This window comes from Lepidothrix coronata, unplaced genomic scaffold (assembly GCF_001604755.1).
Source record: "Lepidothrix coronata isolate B3197 unplaced genomic scaffold, Lepidothrix_coronata-1.0 Scaffold23, whole genome shotgun sequence".
Taxonomy (NCBI): Eukaryota; Metazoa; Chordata; class Aves; order Passeriformes; family Pipridae; genus Lepidothrix; species Lepidothrix coronata.
The window spans coordinates 7,235,740-7,259,562 of NW_016690203.1; the positions used below are offsets into that span (position 1 = coordinate 7,235,740).

The following is a 23,823-nucleotide window of genomic DNA, read 5'->3' on the forward strand; positions in this document are numbered from 1 at the left end:
GGAGAAGAAAGGAAATTCATCAAAAGGAAGAGGAGGAAAAGAAAAAATGAAAAGAGGAAAAAAAAAAAAAGGAAGAGAAAGGAAATGAGAGGCAGAAAAAAAATGGGGAAAAAGACAACTTTCAGAGTCTGGAATTAAAACCCGAGGTAGGATTTTTTTATTTTATTTTTTTAAGAACTCATTTTCCTCCTGTGATTTTAAGAGTTTACTAATTTTGGGCATGGGGAGAAACCGCCTGTGTTGAGAAAGACAAGGATGTTGCCGCTCTCTCCTCGGCCGTTAACCGTAATTGAATTAACAAAGTAAAACTTCCAATCAGATTATGAATTAGTTAAGTCCAGGACCCAGACTACAGATCAAGGATGAACTTTCATTGCATAACCAGTCGTAGAGCATCAGAAAATCCATAAATCAATACAGATTACTGTGTTGGATTATCTGTTTAATAAAGCAGCAACAGAGCAATGTTTATTAATGGTTGTTTTGCAAATACGAGTACTGGATTCTTTTTCCTTTTTTTTTTTTACTTCCCTCCCCCACTCTTCCCTATCTGTTATACATTTAATTTTCTTCCCTGACAGCTATAACTTGATATCAGGATTAGAAAGAAGGATATGGTGATTTGGAAAATGGTTTCTTGCAGTTTTCTTTGTTTTTCTTCCCTAGTATCTATCCAAACACTTTCTTTATTCTTTTAACCCTTTGTCTATGAACATTTCTTTGCATAGACTCAAGATTCCAAGACTGGGGATTCACAAAATATATAGATATATATAACTTGTGTATGGAACCGTGTGAGACTATTTGGGAAACTTGATTTTGCTTAATTTATCTTCTCTGCAAATCCATGCTGGTTCTTACCCCTCTTTACTGGATTATGTGTCAACCTCTTCCTTGTGGAAACTGAGATTTTTTTTTTTTACCTGCTTTACTGTAGAAGGGAATTTTGGATCAAAGAGGTGAACTGGGTGCTTCCCACTCATTTTTAATAGTGAGACTGGTTGCCTTAGATGCTACCTTCAAAATACAGCAAAATATCTGCAAAGGTGTCTTGATGTTGCTTAGAAGAACACAAAGATCTCATGGTGGATTAAGAAAAAATAATCTCAGAATGGTGATTCCAAGGAGAGGGGAAAAAAAGGAAGGTCTTAATAATAATAAAGAGCTAATGCGGGTGACGGCACCTGAACTAATTTTGGAAAGGAGCAATTATAGCTTTGTGACTTTATGAAAACCCTCTTGTGAGAGATGTAGAAATGAGCTGACTTTTGACCCATGCTGGACCCGCTCGTTTTGCTCATGTGCTCATCAGGATCTTTAAAAAAACAGAAGGGCAGAAGAAACTGTCCCTTGGCACCTCATCCAGGGAAGGGCTGTAGCGCTGCGTGTGACGCGAAAGATTTATCCTGCTCATATGATTGCTTGAAATTAATAAACAAGGTATTTTTTCCCCCTCACCCATGGCCCTGTAATTCAAAATAATTTAGTGCCTGTGTTAACTGGGAGTTATGAAATGATCTTCTTTGGGAAAGCTTAGGGAAAACCTCCTCTCAGTCTTCCCATCGAGGTTCACCTGGGTGCTGCCATTGTTCCTGGTCCTGTTCCCGCAGCCCATGTCGGTGGTGGCAAGGGAAGTTTTTACAGGCTCTTATATGATTCCCTCTTCCTTGTTGCCTTCTTCTTTCTCCTCCCTGGGGCGAGTGAAGTGCTGCTCTCCTGGGCAGGTGGCTCATCCCCAGTCAAAGGGGGACATTGCAGAGGACAGGGCAAGAGGGAGCCAGCTCCAGAAATCATTTGAGCTTTGATCCATGGACAGGGAGAGAGCATCCTCCATGGAAGGGGAGAGAGCATCCTCCATGGACACTCACACCTGAGTGTCTCGTAGGATGAGGTTGGACACTCTTGGCTTTGGTGACAGTGGGGTGTTACCACACAGAGCTCTCCTCCTTCATCCTTCCCAGGCAGACTGAGCCTCGTTGCTGCTCCAGATGGGTAGTGTGGATAGTTGCTGCTCCAGCCAGGCTGAGGGACTGGGATGTGTCTGTGGGCAGACACCGGCACTGAGCAGTGGCCTGAAGTCCTCGTGTGAAGAGGGGCGGTGGCTCCCCAGGGGGACAAGGGCCTCTTCCTCTGGGTGAGCACTGGGGAGCTGCCATGTGCCACCCACCATTGGCCGGTGTCTTCGTTCAAGGGGGGGGAAGCGCCTTTTCTCCAATCAGGGGCTGGGAGCGATGCCATGTGAGCATCTTTTGGTGTTCCTGGGTGACCAATCCTGGTCCGTGTGGCACTGCCATAGGCTGATTTTGATGGTGTCACTTGCTTGGCTGTAACAAAGGCACGGGCAGGAGTGGGGGGATGCGAACTGGGATGAGGACGAAACTCGGCCAGGAATTTGGCAAACCATGTGTGGTGGGCCCAGACCCAGGGGCAGGATGTGCCTGTGCTGGTCTGTGATGGAGAGGGTGGGTTTAAAGCCCGCCAGGCCCGACCTGGCTCTCTGGAGCCCGTGCACCTCATTTCGAGCTGCAAAAAACTCCCCTTAAAATGGCTGTGACTCTCCCCGTTCAGGGACGTGGTGACACCATGGGGCTAAAGCATCTCCTGGCCACCACCCATCTCTTTGTGCTCCCAGCCCGGCAGGGTGAATGGGAACCAGTTTCACCCCGCTCGCTGCCCCTTGACCATTCGGTGGGTCCTTGGGGGTCCCGGTGCCACGAGCTTTGCCGCGGCCCGTGGGCTCTGTGGGTGCTGTCGGAGCGTGTTGCTCTTCGTCTGGGTGGAGATTCCTTTTTAATTTGGATTTTTGTTGTGGGGGGTGGCCATTCCCAGTGGCAAGACTGGCTGCATGGCTGCAAGCTTGGCTCTCTCAAAGGTTTTTAGGATAGTCTTGTAAAGAGCTGATTTTTATTTTTTTTTCCCCCTTTTCTCTCTGATTTGCTTCTGGAGTGTACTAGCAGTAAGCCCGGTGTATTGGCATGACATTGATCCAAATTGCAGTTTACATGTGGCCATTTAAGCTTGCCTGGACACTATGATTTGACTGGTTAACACTCAGCACTGTCTACTCTGTTCTCCCTTCTGGCCATATAACTGCTGGAGACATTAATAGGAGACACATTCACATGTTCAGGAGCAAGGGATCAGCTCTCCACATCCCTTCTCTTGCTTAGCAGCAGCTTGGAGCAGGGAAAAAAAAAAGGAGCAAATGCAATACTAATTTTTCCACGATTCGGTGAGTCATTGTGGAGAACAAGCCTATACAAACATAATTATTGAAAATTATTAATTTCATTCAATAAATCCCCTTTAGCTCCTGTTTTTAATGCTTATGCCAAGGATACAGAAATGCAGCAGGGCATTTTGTTGCTGAGTCCAAAGCCCTTTCACACCACTCTCATCATATGAACGATGCGCTGTGAGTCAGGGGACTGGCGAAAGTGGCAAAAGTGCAGAAATACTCATGCTGGTTGGTGCTGCCAGTGGATATGAACTTTTACTTTGTGATGGATAAAATATTTATATTATATAATATTTAATATTAGAAAATTCTCACCCCCAAATGATGAAGAGTAGTTAAAAAATATTTTTAAATAGTCGGGATTGTTTGGTGTTGGAGGAAAAAAGACATTTCCCCACTGAAGGAATTTTCTGCTGGTCTTTTCCAGTTTTCAGCTGAAAACAATAGGAGGCCCTGATGGCTCAAGCCTTCTAGGTCTCCCTAGAGCATGTTGTCCTTTTCTCTCCCCAGCATCTCCCTCTCGGCACAGTCCCATGTGCCGTGGGTTGGGCAGGTGTGGAATGGCACTGCAGTGCCACCACAAAGAAATCATTCTGATACAATAGGAATACGTGTGTATCTACACAGATACAGATATAATTCCTTCCTCCAAGCAGTTGCATCCAGATTTGGTGGGAGAGGGGATGGTTTTTAAAGGTGCTCTCACGGCAGGGCTGGCAGCCAGCAGTGACTCGCTCCCAGCACTGCTCCTCAAAGCTCTGCTGGTTTTGGGGTGTCAAGGTTGTGTAGTGTGTGGTCCAGCTGGTCGGGACGGGCTTGGGGGGATCTCTGTGCCAAAGCAAAGCATGAGGCTTCCTGCCATCGGTACCTATGGGGGTCAAAATGCTGATTGAAGCCTCCAGCCACTGGACCGGGGCTGAGAGGGGAGCACGTCTTTGTGCCGAGAACAGAGTCTTTCCTCTTCAAACAATCAGGGCTTCAAGCCCCTGAGCGTTTTCAAGGGAACGATTTTTATGTCGGGATTATGATAAACCGGCTGAGTGGGCGCGCTAAGCCGCCATAGGAATCAGATCAGGCCCTGCTTTAATTTCAGCAAGTGGCGGGTGTGTGGGAACGGAGGCTGGGGCGATGCTCGGAATTAACCGTCTGGGCTCTGGGCCCCGGCGTCCCCCGTTTCGGAGCACAGACCCGAGGAGGGGTGCGGGCAGGGTCATCTCGGGCCTGTCCCCACCGTGGCTTTGCCGATGGGTCTGGCCACCGACCCACAGCACTTTGCAAGGTGCTTTGCACCACCCTGTGACGGTTTTAGAATAGCCGGCGCCGGTCTCTGTACGGCAGGAGCAGGAGGGAGAGGGGATTTCTTAATATTCCAAGCTGCAAACGTGGTGCTGAGTGTCCAAAAACGAGACCGGGTGGCTCTCACTGCACCCCACCAGGGGGGAAGCGGGTGGCAGTGCCCCGAGGAGGGTACAGCTGGAAGGAAAATGATGAGCTCTGTGGTCTTCAGGCTGCTGGGAGGAGACGGGCGCCAGCGGGCAGGTCGCTCAGATGCAGCCGGAGTGATCGGATGTGAAAGCGGAGCCGCGGTTCTCGCCGCCCGCGCCGGCAGCTTCGCCTCTCCGCGTCGCCCGCCGCGGCGGCGGGAGGTTCTGCAGGCCCGGGCTTGTGTGACAGCGTGACGGGGGGCCCCTAAAAATAGTCCTGGGGCCGCATTCCGGCTTGCCCTGCGGGATTTTCAGGGACAGATATAGAAAGGGACGTGTGCGTGTGAGTCCCGACACCTCCCTGCTCGCTGCCTCTCTCGCTGCGAGAGCAGGGGAAGGGGTGGCAGCCGCCGGGAGCGGGCGGGATCTGCTGCCGGGAAAGCTGTGGTGGCCCTGAGAAATTCTGGTTCAGGAGCCCCGTGCCAGCTGCTGTGACGGACCCCCCGAATCCTGGGGCTGGGATTCCAGGTGGGGGGTGTCTGCATGTACTGAAGTCTGTAAAGCGAACGGGGAGGTCTTGGATCGGTGCTCCTGGCTGAGTCCATCTCTGGTTATCAGTGGATCACAGTCTCTTACTCGCTGAATAACTCCAGGATTTATCCTGCTACAGCTGAGACCAGACTTGGACCTGGCATCTGTAACTGTACAGCTAAGCTGTGTAATCCTCATCCAGCAGTGGCGGCTGCGGCCTGAGCTCTGGCTTTGACAGCCCAGGCTAGGTGTAAAAATCATTGTAATTCTACTTTCAGGGGTTTTAGTACTGCTGGAGCAGGGACAAAGGGGGTAGTGCCAGGATGCTGGAGCAGGAGGAGGGAGCATCCGCATTGGGTGCATCTGCTGGGTCTCCTGTGAAGAATTTTTACAGGCAGGCGGAAGATATGAGATGGACCTTGCTTTGGGACAGGGAGAAAATTCAGGCTCTCAGAGGAAAAAGAGAAAAAAAGGCAGATTAATAAGTGTGGGGAATGAAAAACACTGGACACTGATTGGTGTGGTGGGATGGCCCGGCCTCGAGACCTGTGTGTGGCTCAAGAGCCTGTTTGGCTCATCCTGTGGCCTTGAGGTGTTTGGGTCAAGGCAGGTAAACCAGGTTTAATTTGACCTTCAGAAGGTTCCTGCCTGCTGGAAGCTCAGAACACATCCTTTGAAAAAAAACCACAAAAGCTCTGCTGGATCAGCATGGGAGCTCTGGGGAGGGGAAAGTGGGTCCCCAAGATCCTTGTCATCCTTATGGAGGCACTGGGTGCTCTTTGGCAAGGAGGAAGATTTCTCCCTGGGGAATCTGCTTTGTTTCATCTGTCCCTCCTCCTCTGACTTTTAGTAAATTTCTGCTATTTTAGGTAAGAGTGAAATACTCATCTTTTACAGTATTTCTTAGGAGTGGATTGCTTTAGGGATTCCTGGGCTGAACCGAGCAGGAATGTGCCAGAGTCAAATAACCTTCCTCTGGCATCAGCAGGCACCAGCTGCTTGGGAAGAAAGTGCTTGAAACCCTACAATTATGGGATAATGTATTCCAAGAGAGTTTCTTGGCTTTCCGTTCCTGAGCTGGAGAGTTTATATCCCCTCCCTGATCCTTGTAAAATGTCGCTGAACTTGGATGTTCTTGTCACCTGGCCCTCCACGGTGCCACAAGTGGTGGCAATCCCTCCGTGGCAATTGGTGGGGGCTTGGGGCTGAGCAGGAGGAAAAATACCCCCAATTTTCTGGCATTTGCTTTGAATTTGCCTCTGTGCCCTGGTTTTGGGAGAGGAATCCTATCTTTGAAAAGAGATGGAGGGGCACTGGCCTCCACAGCCACCTATAGAGTCAATGGGAGAGTGATGGGGAATTAATAATATAACTTGGATTGTTCAAGGGAATTAGGCACATAATTCACTCAGGAACTTTGATTAATCCTGCAGGGCACTGTCAGTATCCAGGAATTTTCTCCCTGCTGGGGCCTGGCGGGGAGGTACAGGATTAACCCCTCTGGCTGGTGGGAGGTTTGAGGTCTCTGGATGCTGTGCTGGGCTGGACAGGGACCATGGGGGATGGATGGCCCTGGGCCACTGCCCCACTCCACAATTTTGCAGACAACCCCCACTGTCTGGAGAATGTTCTCCCATCTTCCTCTTTGTTTTGGCTTTGAACAGCAAAACCCACTAACACACACTAACACTTCTTTCTTCTTCTTCTCTCTCTCTCTCATTTTTTTTTTGTTTGTTTGTTTTTAATGAACAAAAGTTGTTTTTAACCTTAAACCCATCCACCTGCAGGAGCATCAGCAGGGCGGGGTGGGTTTTCGGAGGGAGAGCTTTCCTACCGAGCTGTGCATCTCCCTGGTGCTCTTTGCTCTAGAAAACCACTGATTTTTGGAGAGGTGGGGAGCAGGAGGAAGCCTGGCTGTGCTGCCTGGCCACTCTGCCCCCTCAGCCAAGGCTCTGCCAGCACCAGAACAAGCCGGCCGAGAGGCCGGAGCGCAGGCAAAGCTGTCTCCCTCCTCCGGTGCAAGGGATGGCCACGGCGCGGGTTGCCATGGAGAACCGGGATTACTCTGCGCGTGTGTGCGCGGGGTGGGGGGAATATCGGGATTTTTTTTAAACATTTTTGATAGAGTGCGATGCCGTCTGCGGCCGTGCTCACCCGACCTTGGGAGCTGCAACCTCCAACCCCATCCCCATCCCCTCCTCCCCTCCTTCTGCAGCCCCAGCTCCTGCCCCAGCCCCTCCATCGGACTCTTATCTCCAATAATCCCCCCGTAAGAGGGCTTTCTGCTTGTTATGACACCCAGTGAAAGCGTGGGAGAAAGATCCTTTCTTCGCCCTTGTCCTCCACAGCCAGCCACTGGCCTGAATGGGAGGCTTTTTTGTGTCTCTGTGTGCCTGACTAATTGAGCTGAAGGACTTGCGTCTGGAAGGGCTTGAAAGGGACTTTTGTTGCCACTGCGGAGTTTGTGGAAGGCGAATGAGCCCTGCTTTCTTAGGGAACGCGGGTCCTGGGCAAATTTGACTCTCAGTGCTCACGCCTTCGGGTTCTTTGGGAAAATTAGGAAAAAAAGGGTGGTGGGATTGATTTTTTTTTTTGTGGGGGGGGAGGGGGTAGGTTTTTTTTTTAGAACATTATCGGCAGCCCCAGGTGCTGGAGAATTGAGTCTGGCAAAAAAAAAAAAAATAAAATTTTTGGCCCTGCAAGGTTGGGGAGCTGGCTTTAAAAAAAGGGCTTGGTGAGATGAGTTTAAACCAGCTAAAAATAACTGTATCTGGAGCCCCTGCCTCCAAAAATAACAGTATCGAGAGCCCTTGTTTCCAAAAATAACAGTATCGAGAGCCTCTGACTGATGGTTTTTTTAAGGCCAAATAATCAAACTCCAAAATTTCCCCGGTGGAAATTGTTTCGTGGTCCAAGTGCGCTTCCACATCCCGTTGCATTCCAAGAGGTGATGAGCATCAACTATCACAAAATAGTTGTGATATTCCTCTTTTCCTCTTGCCCTTAAACAGGAGTATGAAAAGTTGGGATTCTCCCTAAAAGTGCTTGGTGCAGGATTGTCCCCTGGTCACTCCTGGCAGGACCAGTGATGGTGTGGGCGAGCAGGAGGGAAGCCTTCTGCTGTCTGGAATAGCCCAAACCTCAGATCTTCCTTAAAACACCCACAGACGTCCCGCTCGGTAAGAAAACCGAAAGGTTTTGCCCCAGCAGTTTTGCCCCACAGTTTTGCCCAGACTCTTCTCCGTCAGGAAGGCTGGTTTGGGGCACCTGGGACTGTCACCCCTGGTGGTGTTCCTGCTGCACCATGTCCCATTCCAAGGATTTGGCGTTTCCCATATGTCCCTGCCTTTCGTGATCTTATGCTGGGTTCACTCAAGGACCAGCAGCACCTCCTCCCAGCCCGTCTTTTCCCCGCAGCAGGGCCACGTGAAGCCCAGAGCATCCCACCTGGAAAACACCCCTATGGCAAGGAGGGAATGTGGGGGTTTGGGGGAAAATAGGACTTTTGAGGCAGAAAACTCCTTGGCATGTTGGAAAGGTTGGACAGTGGCTTTTCAAGTGGCTGTATGGAGTCACTTTGCTTCCGTCGCTCATCTCCCATGGGACGTGCAGCCCCTGCACCTCGTTGAGAAGCTGCTTGAAATTATTGACAAGAAATATGTTTCCTTTGTAACTTTTACCCCTCTCTTGTTTTTCCCTCATTCCTGTGATCTTACAGGTCCCTCCACACAAGGAAGAGCTGTGGAAGCTGCCAGGCTCCATTCCACCCTCTGTGTGGATAAACACTCCTGGAGAGTGTTACTTGGCAGTTGATTTCTAATGCCAAGGGATTAAAACATTTTGAAAGTTGAATTTTTTGATGGGCTGATGCAGAGGCTGCAAATGCCCACAGCACCTCTTTTCTCACCCTGTGCCCAAAGGCCACAACCAGGTGCCTTCGGGAGTTTTCCAGGGCCAAAGAGATGCATCAAGAATAGGGAAAAGCAGAACAATTGGGTTTGAAACAGATGTGGATGTGAGCAGTGAAACTTGACAGAGAAGAAAAGGCAAAAAGAGGTGAATGAACAGGGGCCTTTTAAATAAAAAAAACTAGTAAAAATTTTAAAATCCCTTTTGGAGCTGGTGCCGAACCCCTTTTCACGTGACTCCACTTGGGACTTTTTAAATTCAGCAATTTCTGCACCAGTCCTTAAGTTAACACTGTGCTAAGCCCCAGCACTGGTTTTCTGTCCTGCAGCCCGAGGTCCGTTCTGCCGCAGCTCCGGGGGTGCCCGTGACACCAGGTATCTGTTAAGTGCATCCCGACTTGTTATTTTCCTGGGAAACAACAATTTCTGTGCTGTTTGGGTGCTCATGAGGCAGCATCGAAGGCGTTTGTCCCCTCAGCCCCACGCCAGGGTGAGGCAGTTGCACATTAGTCATTAGTGAGCAGCAGCTGCCGGTGCCAGCTCTGTGCCTGGGCACGGCTGTGCCCGCCAGCACCCCCAGCCCTGCTGCTGCACAGCACTGGGCTTTCCTTGCCTCCTTCTTTTTTTTAAAGAAATATATTTCACAATAATTATTAAAACAAAACCACCCAATTCCAGTTTTGGAATGAGGCATGAACTTGGAAATTGGGGCTTGGAGTCCGAACGAGATGAGTGGAGCAGAGCAAGGCTTCTGCTTCTGCAGGCTGGGGGGCAGAAGACAAAGAAACCAAATTGCAGGTGCTTTATTTTTTAAAAAAATTATTATTCTTTGTTTGGTTTTTTAAAATTATTTTCCCTCACCCCTTTTTTTTCTTTTTTGGTAGGGAAAGGGGCTTGCTCTTTTTTTTGCTTTCCAAAGTGCAAACCTTGAGTATATTTTACACTCTGCAGAGGCCTTACCAGCCTGGGACCACCTTAACAAAACAAAAGGATTTCTTTTTCTTATAGCTGACCAATAGTTCTGGGCTTTTGCATTTCAGAGCACATCAGATTGACTCTAAAACAATGATTTTTATGGTGTCTCTAACCAAACCCCTAAAATTTGGGAAATTCTTGCCATTGCACAGATTATTTCTCCTGTTCTCAATAGCTTCCAGATTAAATAACAAGAGTTTTTAATTAGATGGGAAAAAAATCAAATGTAAAAGGAGGTATAGAAAACAACAGAATTATCAGGAGATTTCAGAAAAAATGAGGAATAATTTTTAGCCAAACACAGCAATAATCCTAAACCGCTTAATTATTGCTAATCAACACAGCATTGCTACAAAATATTCAGAATTCTGCAATGCATCTATTTTTCCACTTTACAGCCCATTGCAATAGTTATAATTCCTGCAATCCCAACATTTGGTGAGCACGAGGCCACGCACCCAGAATTTTCCTGTTTCGGTTCCCAGCACAGGGGCCTTCGTGTTTTTGGGGCTGGGACTCGGCATCGGGGTTTTTCCAGAGGTCTGGAGGAGCAGGGCAGTGATCCCACGCCGATGCCGTGTGTGTTCCCAAGACACTCTGAGCATCCCGAGACGCCAGGTGGGTCACGGGGATGTGGACGGGGGCCTGTGCCACCTCTGCCATCCTTCTGCTCCTCTCTCCCTCCCTGGAGGACAACAGGCTCACTCAGCACCGGGGGAAACCATAATTTATTTTTTTTCCTCACTGAAAAAAGCTGGAAAAAAAAAAGAAGAATGGGATCTTGGTGCGTTTTGTGACTTTGTTTCCAGTGGACGAAGAGCCGGTGGCTCCGTGCCCACCCTGGTGAGCGGGTTGGGTGTGAACAGCAGAACCCTCGTGGCTGCCAGAACCTTTCGCCGCACCACAGGGAAGGTTTCACCTTCTGCTGCGAGTGGCCTGCTTATCCCTTCCCTTCCCTTTTCTTTTCTTTTCCTTTTTTTAATTAATTTTTTAAAAATCTTCTGTTTTTTTATTTTTCTTTTTAATTTTCCTTTAAAAATTTTAATTTTCTTTTGAAATTTTTTTATTTTCCTTTCTATTTTCTATTTTTCTTTAATTTTATTTTTCCTGGGTTTGCTGTCGCTTTTATTTTTTGTTTCTTTTTTGTTTTCTATCCATTTCCATTTTTTCCTTAATTCTGCATTTAAGCCTGCTTTGTCTTGTCTCCTGCCGGAACATTTATCGAAGGGCAGCCGCTCCCACGTCAATGGGGTTTGTCTGTTGTTGTTGGTATTTTCCTGATGCTTTGTTCCACCCAAGACCCTCCCCAGGGCCCACGGTGCCCACCGAGGGCTGTGGATCGGGGTGCCTGGGATGGACTGGGAAACACAAAGCCCCAAGGAAGACACGGGGCTCTTGTTATCCCGGCCGCGCGCGAAAGAGTTAACCCATTAGAAATTCCGAGCCCTTCTTCCGATAGTTAAACCTGATTTGCATGCATTTGCATAATGAATGTCATTTGCATTCTTGGAGGTTGGCTACTTCTGTGGGAAAAGTCAAAGCGGGATTGCGGGGAGGGCGAAGGGGGGTCGGCGAAGAAAGGAGGGAAGATTTTTCCCTGCACCCCACGCGCATCCCTGCCCCTCGCCAGCCTCGCCCAAATGCTCTTTTCCCCCCCTTCTTTCCCCCCATTTTTTCCCCCCTCGATGCCTTCCTGCCTCTCTTTCCGCAGGACGCACAAAGCCAACCAAGGGGCGGATGGGCCGTGTCGAGGCGAAGCGCATCCTTTCCCGCTCCCCCCCTTCCCCTCCTCTAATTTCTGCCTCTAATTCCATCTTGGCTCCCGTTCCCGGCGCCCTCTCGCGCGGGGGGCTGCGGCCCCTCTCCCTCCCCTCCCTGCGGGTGCATGCGTGCTGGAACGGCGGCAGAGGGAAGGAGGGAAGGTGGGAGCCACCATTTTAGGCAGCTGCCGTGTAAAATGGCTGATTCCCTTCCCCTGGTCCTCGCCACGCGGTCGGCTCCATCCCGGCTCCATCCCGGCTCCATCCCGGCTGCATCCCGGCTCCATCCCGGCTCCATCCCGGCTCCATCCCGCGGGCGGGGATGGATCCTGCCCGCGGTGCCCCTGGTCCCGTGTCCTCAGCACCGCGGGGCTCCTCCCGGCCTCGGGATTTCCCTGTTCCCAGCTCAGGGCCTCGCAGCCACGAAACCCCCCGGGTCACACACGAGGCACCGACCCCAACCCCAACCCAACCTCCTCTTGTCTCGTCTCCTGCAATGGGGACGGCACCAAAAGCGAGTGCGTGGTCCTTTTTTTACCAGATTTTTTATAATTATTGTTTGAAATGCCCTCCTGGGGACATTGTGGGGCTTGAGGCTCGGCTGCAGGATTTTTTCCTCGATGCAATGGATGACATTTCATTCTTTGTGTACTATGATAGCATTAGTGAAACAGCTGTTTAATTATTTTTTTTTACCCCTCCTCCCTCTTTTGGACTAGAAAAATTCAACGGCCTCATTTTTTTCTGCTGCTGAAACCATTTTGTGGCTACTCAGGAAAGCGGGGAAAAAAATCTATGTGAATCATGAGTGACTCCATCCCCTCCTTGTGCGTGATGGTCTGAGGTGTGAGAGTCTTCACCTGGTCCAGATGAGCTGTGAGCACAAAGTTATTGTGCTCAGGTTAATATGAGACAGGCGAAAAATCTCCTCATAGAACCTGGTGGGGTGTGAACTGGTTAATTTTACTACAGCACTTGAAATGTTTTGGGGTATTTTATCTGAAGACCTGTTGTGAGAGGCTTGTGGGTTAGGTGAAAATCTTGGTGTTCCATGAGGCCGCGTTAGTTGTTCTTTTTAATTTCTCCCCATCCCTCTGTTGCCATGAGACCTGGAAACTTAAAAGCCTAAATATGTTGAGTGAGTTTAACCCTGGTGTGACGGGACTTTTGAAAGCAGATTAAAACCACCTCGAAATTTATCCTTAGAAGAAAAATAAATCACATTTTTTGCCGGTGGGCTGACGGCGGGGCCCCGAACACGCCTGGCTGGGGGTGGCCCCGTGGGGAACCGTGGCTGGGCTCGTCTCAGTCCTGGTCCCTGGTGGGGTCTGTGAGGTGGGAAGGGGTTGGGGAAGGGGTGACTGTCACAGTTGTACCCCTTTAGCTCGAGCTGTGAAGGGTGTGTGGCCACGCGCGCTCCGCCTGCCAAACATGCTTAGTCAGGAATGGGAAATACTTCCCTAAAACTTGCAAAAATGCACTAAGGCTCTTAGCTCTTGGGCTAAGCTGCAGCTACTTAGCCCATTTCTCACTGATTTTATTTATAAACTTCAGTCCATGCTGGGGGATTTATTTTTTTTTCTTCCTTTTTTTTTTTTCTCCTTCTTTCCCTGGGATGGGGCACATCAGTGGGTTGGAAGTGGGGCTGGAAGGAGAGGATGGGTCTGGGCGTCCCTGCTCTGGTTCCACCAGTGCCACTCGGGCTCCCCATTGCTGAATTTCCACAGAATTGGATTGTCTCTGATTTCTGTAGCGTTATAAATGATTTATGGGGCTAATGGACGGGAGAACAGGCTGTTTCTCTGGCCTGAGCCCTCCCTCTCTTAAACAAGCCACGTCAGTTCTGTACTGGGTGTCTAAATCGATGTGTAGCCTGTGAGTAGCCACAGCTGAAAGCAGAGTTTACACAGAGGAAAAATATACAAAGTGAATATTAATACATTATTAAAATATAAAACAATTCTGTAGGGATGCTCCAAAGCAGCCTGGAGCAGGGGCTGGCAGCACAAGGGTCAGGGCTGCCTGGTTTTGTTATTTTTAGGCAGGGATGTGCAGTGCTGGAGCTTTCCTGCTTGGTTCCTACTGCATCAGCAAGGGGGAACCCTGCAGAGCACAGGGTGCATCCCAAGTCTCTTCCCTTGATGTGACTCCCACCAGTGGTGTCCCCGGGCTTGGGGGGGAAGTGCTTGGGGCAATCAGGATAAATCCCCCCGAGCAGGGGCCACAGGGTGCTCTGGGTTTGGGTTCAGCTTTCGGCCTTGGTGCTGCAGCCACTGCCCTGGGCAGAGAGGGAAGCCTGGAGAACACAGGTTCCCTGAAGGCAAAGAATAAATAAAGGTGGTTTTTTGCCTTAGTTTTATGGGGTTTGGTCCTGCCTTGTCATTCCTGAACACTTGGGGCTGGCTTTGCCACCGTGGCCACAGCAGGATGCTGGCTGGCCCCACACTTGCTGGGGGCAGGGAATGGTGCAATGAGAGCTTTCCCCCATTTCAAATCCCCCCAGAGCAGATCCCGGCTCCTCTCGCTCCCCACAGGGCAGAAGCTCCACTTGGGCATCTCAGATTCGGAAACCGGCCCTGCTGCAAGGAAGCTGAGAGTTTTCCAGCTTTCTTCTCTCTTCCTTATTCCCTTTTCCTGCCAGAAAAGTGGCTGTAATCTCCCTGTCCAGGTATAATCCAGACAGGGAACATGGGGCTGACATTTAAAGTGTTCCCATCCACTCTTCTTTCTCTTCCTGTCAGGGAGGACGTGAGTTCATCCCATGTGAAGCTCATTTTCTGGCCGATGAGTCGCAGGTCTCTGTCCCCCGTGAAAGTTCACAGGGAATATCCTGGTAAGTGGATTTTAAAAAAAAAATTAATTTTTTTATAGGCTTTCCCTAAGCTCTTACACCAGGCTCTGGCACTGTCACTCTGCTGAGATGGGCCGAGTGTCACTATGGCAAGTGTCTGGGGACTGGTGCTAGCCCATGGCAACCACATCGTTGGGAAAAAGAGGGGCCAAAAGCTCCACGGTCACCAGCTCTGTGGTCACCAGCACCTTCCTTGCTGACCACTTGGCCCAAAGTCTCAACCATGCAGGGATTTTGTTCTGTACTTAACGTCTGTTCTTGTGGGTTTGTTGGTTTGTTATTCCCAAACCCCAGGAGAAATGTCTGTCCCACAGGCAGGAACAAAGGGCTCCTTTAAGGTCTTTGGGGAGTTTTTTCTGCCTTTTAAATGGAAAGGGGGTAACAAAGGTGTTTCTCTTGTGTTTTCTTGTAGCTCAGATCAGCTCGTTACCACATGAACCCAGGTGTGGGGGCTATATGGAAACCCCCACCCTCCAAAAGCCATGAGCCCCTGCCTACAGGGATCTGACAGCAGGACCTGCCTTGTGGGACCCTCAGCAGAAGCCCCTCACCACGGCTGATCCCACATGCACTCTCGTCCTCCTCCTCCTCCAACCAGCAGACCCCGGCCTGCAGCACGACGTAGATCACGATTTGCACCAGCGTCCGTCCAGGCTGACCAGGGCTGCTGAGCAGCCTCGGCGTGGGGACACAGCACCAGCTCAGGGATGGACGGGTGGAGAGGACAGCGGGACATCCCCATCCCACTGCTGCACAACACCCCAGGGGCCACTTGCTGGTGAGACTGGGGTGGGACGTGGGCACCTCTCTGGCAGGTCGCACTGGGGCACGGGGAAACTGCATCCACTGAGGGATGGGGACCTCAGGTAGAGCCCACACCGGTGGGCAGCTGGCCTGAGGAGGAGGTGATGGGCCGGGGGAGAGGTGCTGGGAAGGGACAGTGTGTTTATTATTGAGGCGCAGCTGAAGCGGGTCCTTTGCCAGTGGTCAAGTCTGAATCACAAACTCCTCATTGTTTCCGAGTGGGTTCAGCACATTTCCCTTCTCCCCCTCCCTTCCCCTTTCCTCTCCTCTCGCCCTCGCACAAAGCTGTCATTGTGCCGGGGACTTGGTGATGGCAGCGTTGTTATTTGGTGTAAAAAAAAAAAAAGGGAAAAAAAAAGAAAAGAAAGAAGTGGGGAGGGGGGGACCCAACAAGGTGAAGAGGTTTAAATCAGCTTAGCCCAAATGCCAATTAAAAACCAAAGAGGATTAGGCTTGTGATCAGCAGAATAGACAGTCATTGTACCCCGAGGAGGAGGTTTTCCCCCTCCCCAGGCCTGATGCAGTCCCGCAGGTCTCCCTGCGATCGTCACCACTCTGCCCCTGAGCTGGGATGGAGCAGGGTAGGGGCTGCCTCTGACCCCAGGGCTGGGCTGCCCACCTGCCAGAGCCCTTGGCTGGGGCAGAAAAAGCCCCACAGGCTCCTGGTGCAAAGACCTTTTCTTGTGTTTTTTAAGTGTGTGTGAGGACTCGTCTTGCCTTGGGTTCGGCCAAGCAAGGAGAGTTCTCGGTCTCTCTGCCAAAGGAACGGTGTTCCCTGGAACAGGCTCTTGGGCTGAGAGTGTCCCTTGGCCGGGAGCTGGTGGAGGGTCCCTGGGGTGAGGTCCTGTCTGGGGGTCTGGGCAGACACTGTCCCCACCCTCTAGACACCTGTGTGCTGGCCGAGGGCTCTCTCCAACCGTGGGACTGGGCAGTGGGAACCATCGGTCAGAAGAAATCAGCACATTGCCTTTGGTCCCAGGGCTGCGGTGGCGAAGTGCCAGAAGCATTGTATGGATTCTCTTCCAGACAGTGGAGATCCAGAGAAGACTTGGCACTTCTCTGCTCCATGGCCTGGAGATGACATCACAAGTGCTCTCTGCCTGGTTTAATCCTCTCTGCCACCCGGGAGATTCCCGATTTCATGGTTTGGAGTCTAATGTAGCCAGAACTTGTGGTCCTTGTAGCATCCTCACCTGCAGAGAAGAACCTGGGCTGGGTGAGGTGTGTGTGGGTGCTTGCTTGGATGTCTCCCAGACTTATGCAGCTCACCCATCTCTAAGCATCTCTCTCAGTACACCACTAAACTGGTAAAACCCCAGGAATCAACGTGGCTGCTGTTAATGGGGATTGGAGTCTGCTGCCATTTCAGTCCTGGCTCGCCTGACAGAGTAGTGAAGGCAAATCCCCTGCAGCCAAAATGGGTGTGAAAAGGGTGTTACCAGAGCCAGAGCATCCTGATGCCACACTAGCAAACTTTAAACTTAGGTAGAAAGTGTAATTGTGGGCTCTCTTTGGGGCTATTTGGGAAAGGAAAGGTGCCAAACATAGGTGGGAGCTGGGCCAAGCAGGGAGAGGTTTAAGGAATACCAGCAACAAATTCAGATGGAGCTTGAGCACCTCCATGTCTAAGTGCAGATGGGTTCAGCCTCAGCCCCCCCTCTCTTTTAGTCTGATCCTGCCTGGCAGTTGGGGGTGCAAAGAGACCCCCTGCACATCTCTCCTGCCTTTTCTTGGGGTGAATCCTCTCTGGTAAGGGGGACCATTGCCCAGCTGAGGAGACCCTGGAGCTTGGTGGATCCCACTGTCCTGCTTTGCGCAGGAGCCCAGGGATGGCTGCAGTAGAGTCTGGTCCAGCCCCAGCCATCCTCTAGAAGACACTGAGCTGTCTTCTCTAGATGCAAAATGCTCCTGGCTTTGAGCCAGGGAGAGCAAAGAGGAGCAAAAGGGCCTTTTCCCTGGAGAGCAGAAGGAGAGAGCATCCCACCTCTGGACCAGGAGCCGCTTCTCTCTGATCCAGCACATGGTCAGCACTGGCTGAAGGAGCACAGTCATGGTGGGACAGACGACTCCAGTGCTGAGGCAGTGGATGCTCAGGGAGCATTTGGGAGCAGAAAGCAGGAATGCTGCGGAGCAAACGAAATTGCGCTCTGAGGGGAGAGGGAAAGGGTGAGGGAGATGCTGAGAGCTGGGAGGTGCGATGCCTTCACCTCCCTCCTCCAGAAACCCCTCATGCCACCACTGCCCCGTGCCCGAGGATGCCCACGGCACCCAGCGAGCGCACGGGCTGTGGGAGCGGGGAAGGGGGCAGGATCCGTCGCCTTTTGTTGCTGCCGTGTAATTTATGATATGAGAGAGGGCCATTGTCTGGACCCATCCTGTATTTTTCCGAGGGCTTTGCCTCTCTTCCCAGCCCCCCGCTGTGCTCCTGCTACTGTACGGTTGCTATGGGACGTGCTCCCCGCGCCGCGGCTATGCGGGGCAGTGCCGGGGAGGGCTGCCCGCCGCGCCCGGACCCATCTGGAGCCCCGAGCCCGCTGCCGGCAGCCCGGGCCCTCGGCGGCCCCGCTGACGTGCCGAGGGCCTGGGAATGGGGCTTTCGGCCCATCCAAGTTCACGGCCACCGGAGGCATTCAGCTGCCGGAGGGGAGGAGGGGGGGCAGCGGGATCTGGGGCGTTTGGCTCCATTCTCCCTTCCCTTTCAGCGCCGGCAGTGTCCTCGGTGCATACAGATCCCCCGTCCCTTTCTCCTCCTGACAAGTGCGCACATAAATAAATTACCCCACCGGGCGAGTGTGGAACAATCTGTCCCCTAAATTCTATTCATCGCCAGACAGGACTCATTATTCCCCCGATTAAAGCCGCTGGAGTAGCTTGCAAGGGTTACAGTTACTCTGTCAAACTGTAAATAAGACACTAAAAATAAAGGGCGCTGGCGAGAGAAGGGGGAAAGGGAAGCCAGACTAATGCCTGCTGCTAGGGAAACCGAATGAATCCCTAATGACGCTGTGTACAAACTGCAAATAATGAAGGAAAAGTGACAAACAGACCTCGGCCAGGCTGTGGCGAGCTCCTCGCTTGACGGTGGTGGTGGTGACTGGCTCGCCCCTTCCTCTGGGGAGAGCCAACAGGGAGGGGGACCCCCTTCCACACCCCTCTGAGCAGAGAGTTTAAGCCCTTGTCCTTCACTTTCAGGAAGGTTTAGGTTTTGTGGATGTGTTTGTTTTCCAGGCATAAACCCCACCTTGGCTCGAGCTCACATTCTGAGGTTGCACAGGGAGAAGGTCCATTGCCTGTGGCCTCAGGGCACAGCAGCAGCTCCCAAGCTTTTAGTTTGTGCTCCGCTGTCAGGAGCAGAGCACAGAGCTCTGACCTAGGACAGGGCTAGAACCAGGGAGTTGAGTCCATCCATCTGCCTGGAGTTCTGGGGGATGCAGTCAAGGCTCCTTCCCACCTGCAGCCGGTCCTCGCTCTGGTGGCTGAGATGGAGACCCAGGGCTCAGTCCTGGCTCTGGTCCACTGCTGCCTGGGGCACGATAGATGTCAGGGGAGGATGTGTCCAGCCCTAGAAATCCTCTTTGGATAAAAAAAAATTCCTTCCTTGCTGGTCTCTTGCCAGCCAGCAAAGATAGGGACATTCACCTCACAGAGGATTCTTCTTTTCCTCCTTTGATACTTTAGAGCTGCAGAAGTGAAGCAAAAAATTCAGCTATAGGCTCATCGTGGGTATTTCTCAGGTCCAGAGGGACTGAGATGTGAGAGTTTTGTTTCATGTCCTCCCTGAACTATTCCCACAACCTGCAATGGGCAGAATACTGGAATTCTTTGTGTTGCTCAGGGAAATATATTGATTCATGTCTCCCAAGCATCAAAAAGCAGGGAAGAGAGCTCTGAGGTGTGCTTCTCCAGGTGGATTCTTGCTCTCCAAAGGAGAAACCCAAGGAAAAGTCCCAGTGGGGCCATGAAGTCCTGGGCACCTGGAGCAAACATATCACTGGGCTGGGAACTGAGCTCTCACCCCACATATCTGCGTGGATGCCTCACTGCACATCCATCCTCCTGCAGAGCCTAACAGTGCTGGGGCCCTTTTGGGGCCTGATCTGCAAAAAAGGACCAAGGAAGGGCACAGCCAAGAGCAAGAGGAGCAGCAAGGTGCCAATCCCTGCTCTGCAGATGCTGCTCTGCAGGACACCTGCCTGTTCTCCCACTGGCAGCAGAATCCAAGGAGCCTTGTGCAGGTGGAGGGTTTTTAGAGATGTGCTCTGCTTGGGGCTTTCACAAAGCTCAGACATCTTAAAGGGGATTTTTCAGGGCAGCCGAGCTAGTCTGGAGCCCAGTTGCATTTCCCAGTCAGGTCAAACCTGGGTTTAGCAGATTTCTTCCCTTTCCATCTTAGGGAAAAAAACATTTTTCACTCCCAGTTCCTGGCTGTGAAGCCTCATGACTCCATAGCAGCATTCCTGGGACATTCCTGTTGCTGGTGGTATGTGCAGAATTTCAAACAGTGGCACATGGCTCCACATCTCCTTCTGCTCCCCCAGCTGGACTCCATTATTTGGGAGAAACTCCAGGATGGAGCAGATTTATTATTGCCACTAGTAATAGTGTTGCCTGTGCAGCTCCTGCAGCCCCAGGTGGGTGTGTGTAGGTGGTGATGAAGGAAGAGCTGAGATCTTGTCCTTCCTCTGCAAAATTTACCAGCTTTGCTGGAAAAGGAGCAATTCTAAAAAAGTCTCATAGCCAGGCAGGCCTGAGCAAGACAAACCCACGCCTGGCTTGATCTGGTGCTACCCAGCCATGGAAATGGGCAGCTCTTCACCAAAACTGCTCCCTGGAGGTGCCTTTAGATGAGTGATGGGCTTAAAGAGCCTCACTGCATCCTGGGAGAAGGTTTTGATCCCATGGGCTTTGCTCCCTTGCCAGGAACAGCTTCGCTTGAGGACTCAGGTCCTCGGAGCAGCATCAGTGCCAGGGATGCACTCAGGAATACTCAACTCCCCTTGAGATCTCACCAAGATTGGCAAAAAATAACTTACTTGCCTTTCCCTGCTTGAATCTCCTGGGTCACATTTTCCAAGGTTTTTCTCAACCTCTAAAAACATGATTATTGCTATTTTTTACTGGAAGCTATGATTCCCCTCCCTGGTAATCACCCAGTGTCAGAAACTCAAGTGTTACTGTGGTGGTTGATGAGGCTGGGGGTTGTCAGTCCTTGAACAAAGCACATCCTGACCAGGTTTGCCCTACAGCCACCTGGAGACATGAGGAATGAGAGTCCTCAATTTTAAATATGTTTATCCCAGTTCTGAGAAGATCCTGTGCCTCCTTTGGTTTCCTCAAGACACCTGAACGTGTTTTTCCCCCTATCTATGGATGTCATCTAAATATGCCCACGAACCAGAAGCTGGCAGGTTGCTCTTGGCCCTTCAAAGGTTGGTCAGCAGGGTCTGAATGGTTTGTGGAGGCCATGTTTCAGTCACACCATTGCCAGTCCCCTTCCTTTTCAAGGATTAGGATGAGGCAAACCTTCAGTTTGGTTTAATCCTCAGGATGTGGTTCTGAAGGAGTTTGCTGGCACACGCACAGTGCACACACGTTTGCAGGAACAGCCAGGTAACTCACAGGGCTAAATCACTCTGGGTTTTTTTTTCATTATAACCTCCTTTTAAAGCATGTTTAAATGCTCCCCTGCAGGCTCGTGTGAGGGCTGTTAAGGGCTTCATTTGAATAAATAAGGGCATAGGTACAGGAGGAACATCACCACAGCCCCTGGAAACGCAGCGCCAGCGAGGGCAGCAGAGGGCTGGCGAGTGGGGAAGGGCCTCGATGTTATATATTCCATAAAGTAGAGTAATTAAGTATTACTAGTTTTGATGACTTCAAACAGAGTGACTCCAGGAAATAAGCCCCTTCTTTATAATTAGTGGGATTTCCTCTGCATCAAACGGAGAGATTGATTCTTTAATCTGCTCACATGCTTTTGATTTGGTCTTTCAGCTGCTTGTACCAACTGCTTCTACTCCCTGCTCTTGCCGATAAAACCTTGCAAAGGAGATTTTAGGAAGGCATGACCTGAGTTGAGGTCCAGGATTTTCTTTGTGTGTGGCTGTTTTGTGTGTTCCTAATTTGCCAGAGGTGATGATCGTGATGATAGCAATAATCAAAAATAACACAGACGTGGGTTTTTAACATCCACGTACGTTTAGGTCAAATAATTGGGCTTTGGGGTTTTGGTTATTGTTTTCTCTTCCCAACACACCTCTTAGCTCTGGTTCATGCTCTTTAACACCTGAAAAGTTAATTTTGGCTACCTGTCTGCAGTACCCCTGAGCTGTCCTGGGTGGGACTTACTGTAAAACGTTGCTCCTGTAAGAGAGCACAGCCCTAACGCCAGGGTTTGGGTGGGCTGTTGGCATTCCAAGGGCTCCACTGAAGTAAGGACTTGGTATGCGCAGTCTTTTTAGAGTATTTCAGGTGTTGGTCCTGATTTAGGACTAAACCCAGGAATTTTGGAAGCTTTGTCTGAAATAAAATGGCTTGTGGCTGCCCCATCCCTGGAGGTGTTCAAGGCCAGGTTAGAAGGGGCTTGGAGCAACCTGGTCTAGTGGAAGGTGTCCCTGCCTAAGGCAGGGGGGGTGGAACAAGATGAGCTTTAAGGTCCCTTCCAATCCAAACCATCTCATGGTTCTATGATCCTATGAAAATCCCCACAAATGTTGCTGCTTTCCAAACAAAGAATTCAGGAGGGAGCAGGAACTTGCCCTGTGCAGGTGAAAGAAGCCGATGGTGAGCAACCAGCTCCTTCCTGGGCACCTCCACGGGCTCAGTGACACTGTATCAGTTGTATGGGAAGTGTGTCCTGGGGTCTGTGTTAGTTCCAGGCATGGACTGAACCTATTCTGTGCTACCCCCACCTCCAAACCAGCTCAGACCTTGAATCACCTCAGCAAACAGTTCCCAGATGGATTTCTTTCTGGCGTGTGAGGTTCTTCTGGGATGGCTGAGGAGGGAAAAAAGGGTGAAAATTTGGGACTTTGCTGTTTTCCTTCCACCTTTTGGCCCTGTTGGAAATGTGCAGGATGGGCAAGAGAGAGGGTGGTGGTGCTGGAGCTTGGCTGTGGGTAAAAATGGGAGGACGATGGCCCTGCAGGAGGGTGTTTTGGCAGCTGTAGGGCAGGGACTGATATCCCACCCACTGGGGGGGGGCTGGTGTCGCTCTCAGCGCACGTCACCCCCGAAACAAGGGGGGAGGGCTGTCCCCACCGTGGTCAGGTGGCCACCAGCCTGCAGGGAGGAGCTGAGGGAAAGGGATGGATCATCCTGGGTTCACCTGGAGCTGGAGCAGTGGTTGGTGCCCCTCACAAGCCTCCCCACGTCGGGAGCGGTGTCGGACACGGATCGTGTAATTAGGGACCCGGTGAATACGTAACTGTACAATTATGCAAATAGTGATCAAAATCACTGTTTTCAGCAGAAATGCCTGAAGATCAAGACAGAAGCTTCATGCAACCTTAATTTAATCTGGTCCTGCAGGAGTGGGGAGGTCTGATGGATGACCCAACCTTGTGCCTGCCCGTGTTTAGCAAGGCTGGGGTGGGAGGCAGGGGAGAGGAGCGCCCCAGCATGCTAAGTGAGGGGGAAATGGCACTGGAATCTTGTCAGCAAACCAGGAAAAAATGGCACAAAGTGCTGATGTTTACGGTGATTTTATTTTTCTTTTAATTTCAGGTGAAGAACACAAGGCTGGGAGGAAAAAAAACAAAAGGGAAGAAAAAAGAGAAAAAGAGTCTCCAACCCCAGGAAATCTGTGTTAATTGCTTATGAATGTCTCTGTCTAAAAAATTATCGAATTGATGTTGTAGTGCTTTTTTTTGACAGGCTGTCTGTTACATTTTTTTTAAAATATTCATGCACTGAAATCTAATTACTAGGCAAATTTAATGATAATGAAATGAAGGCACTTTAGCAGAAAGCACAGGGCCTTGTTAATGTTTTCTCAGCCTCTGTCTTGTTCATATTTTTAAAATTATGTTTTTTTACAACTGTCTTTCTTGCCTATGAAAAAAAAGATTGCTGAAAATAAAACTGGGATTGTCGATAATGTTTGTGGTGGCTCAGTTTGTAACGATGGGGAATTCGCAAGGTGATTAAAGGTGTTTTGCAAAAATCAAATGAGCCTAACCTAATCAGACCAGGCAGATGAAATATTATTATTAGAGAGGCAACATTAAGAGCACGCCTGGAGGTTTTAACAAAGATGAACTCTCTAGTGTGTGTGCAGGGGCAGCAACACCCTCGCCATCCTCTGGGCCTCTCCAGCCCCTCTCCAGGGCAT

General features: G+C 50.6%; 1 long non-coding RNA gene across 1 annotated transcript; it reads left to right on the forward strand.

Moving 5' to 3' along the window:
- LOC108494218 lies at positions 1-23,589 on the forward strand. Its single transcript, XR_001873777.1, has 4 exons — positions 1-146; positions 14,578-14,669; positions 15,100-15,465; positions 23,217-23,589. It is a non-coding gene; the product is annotated as an uncharacterized LOC108494218 (long non-coding RNA).
- Positions 23,590-23,823: the final 234 nt, after the last annotated feature.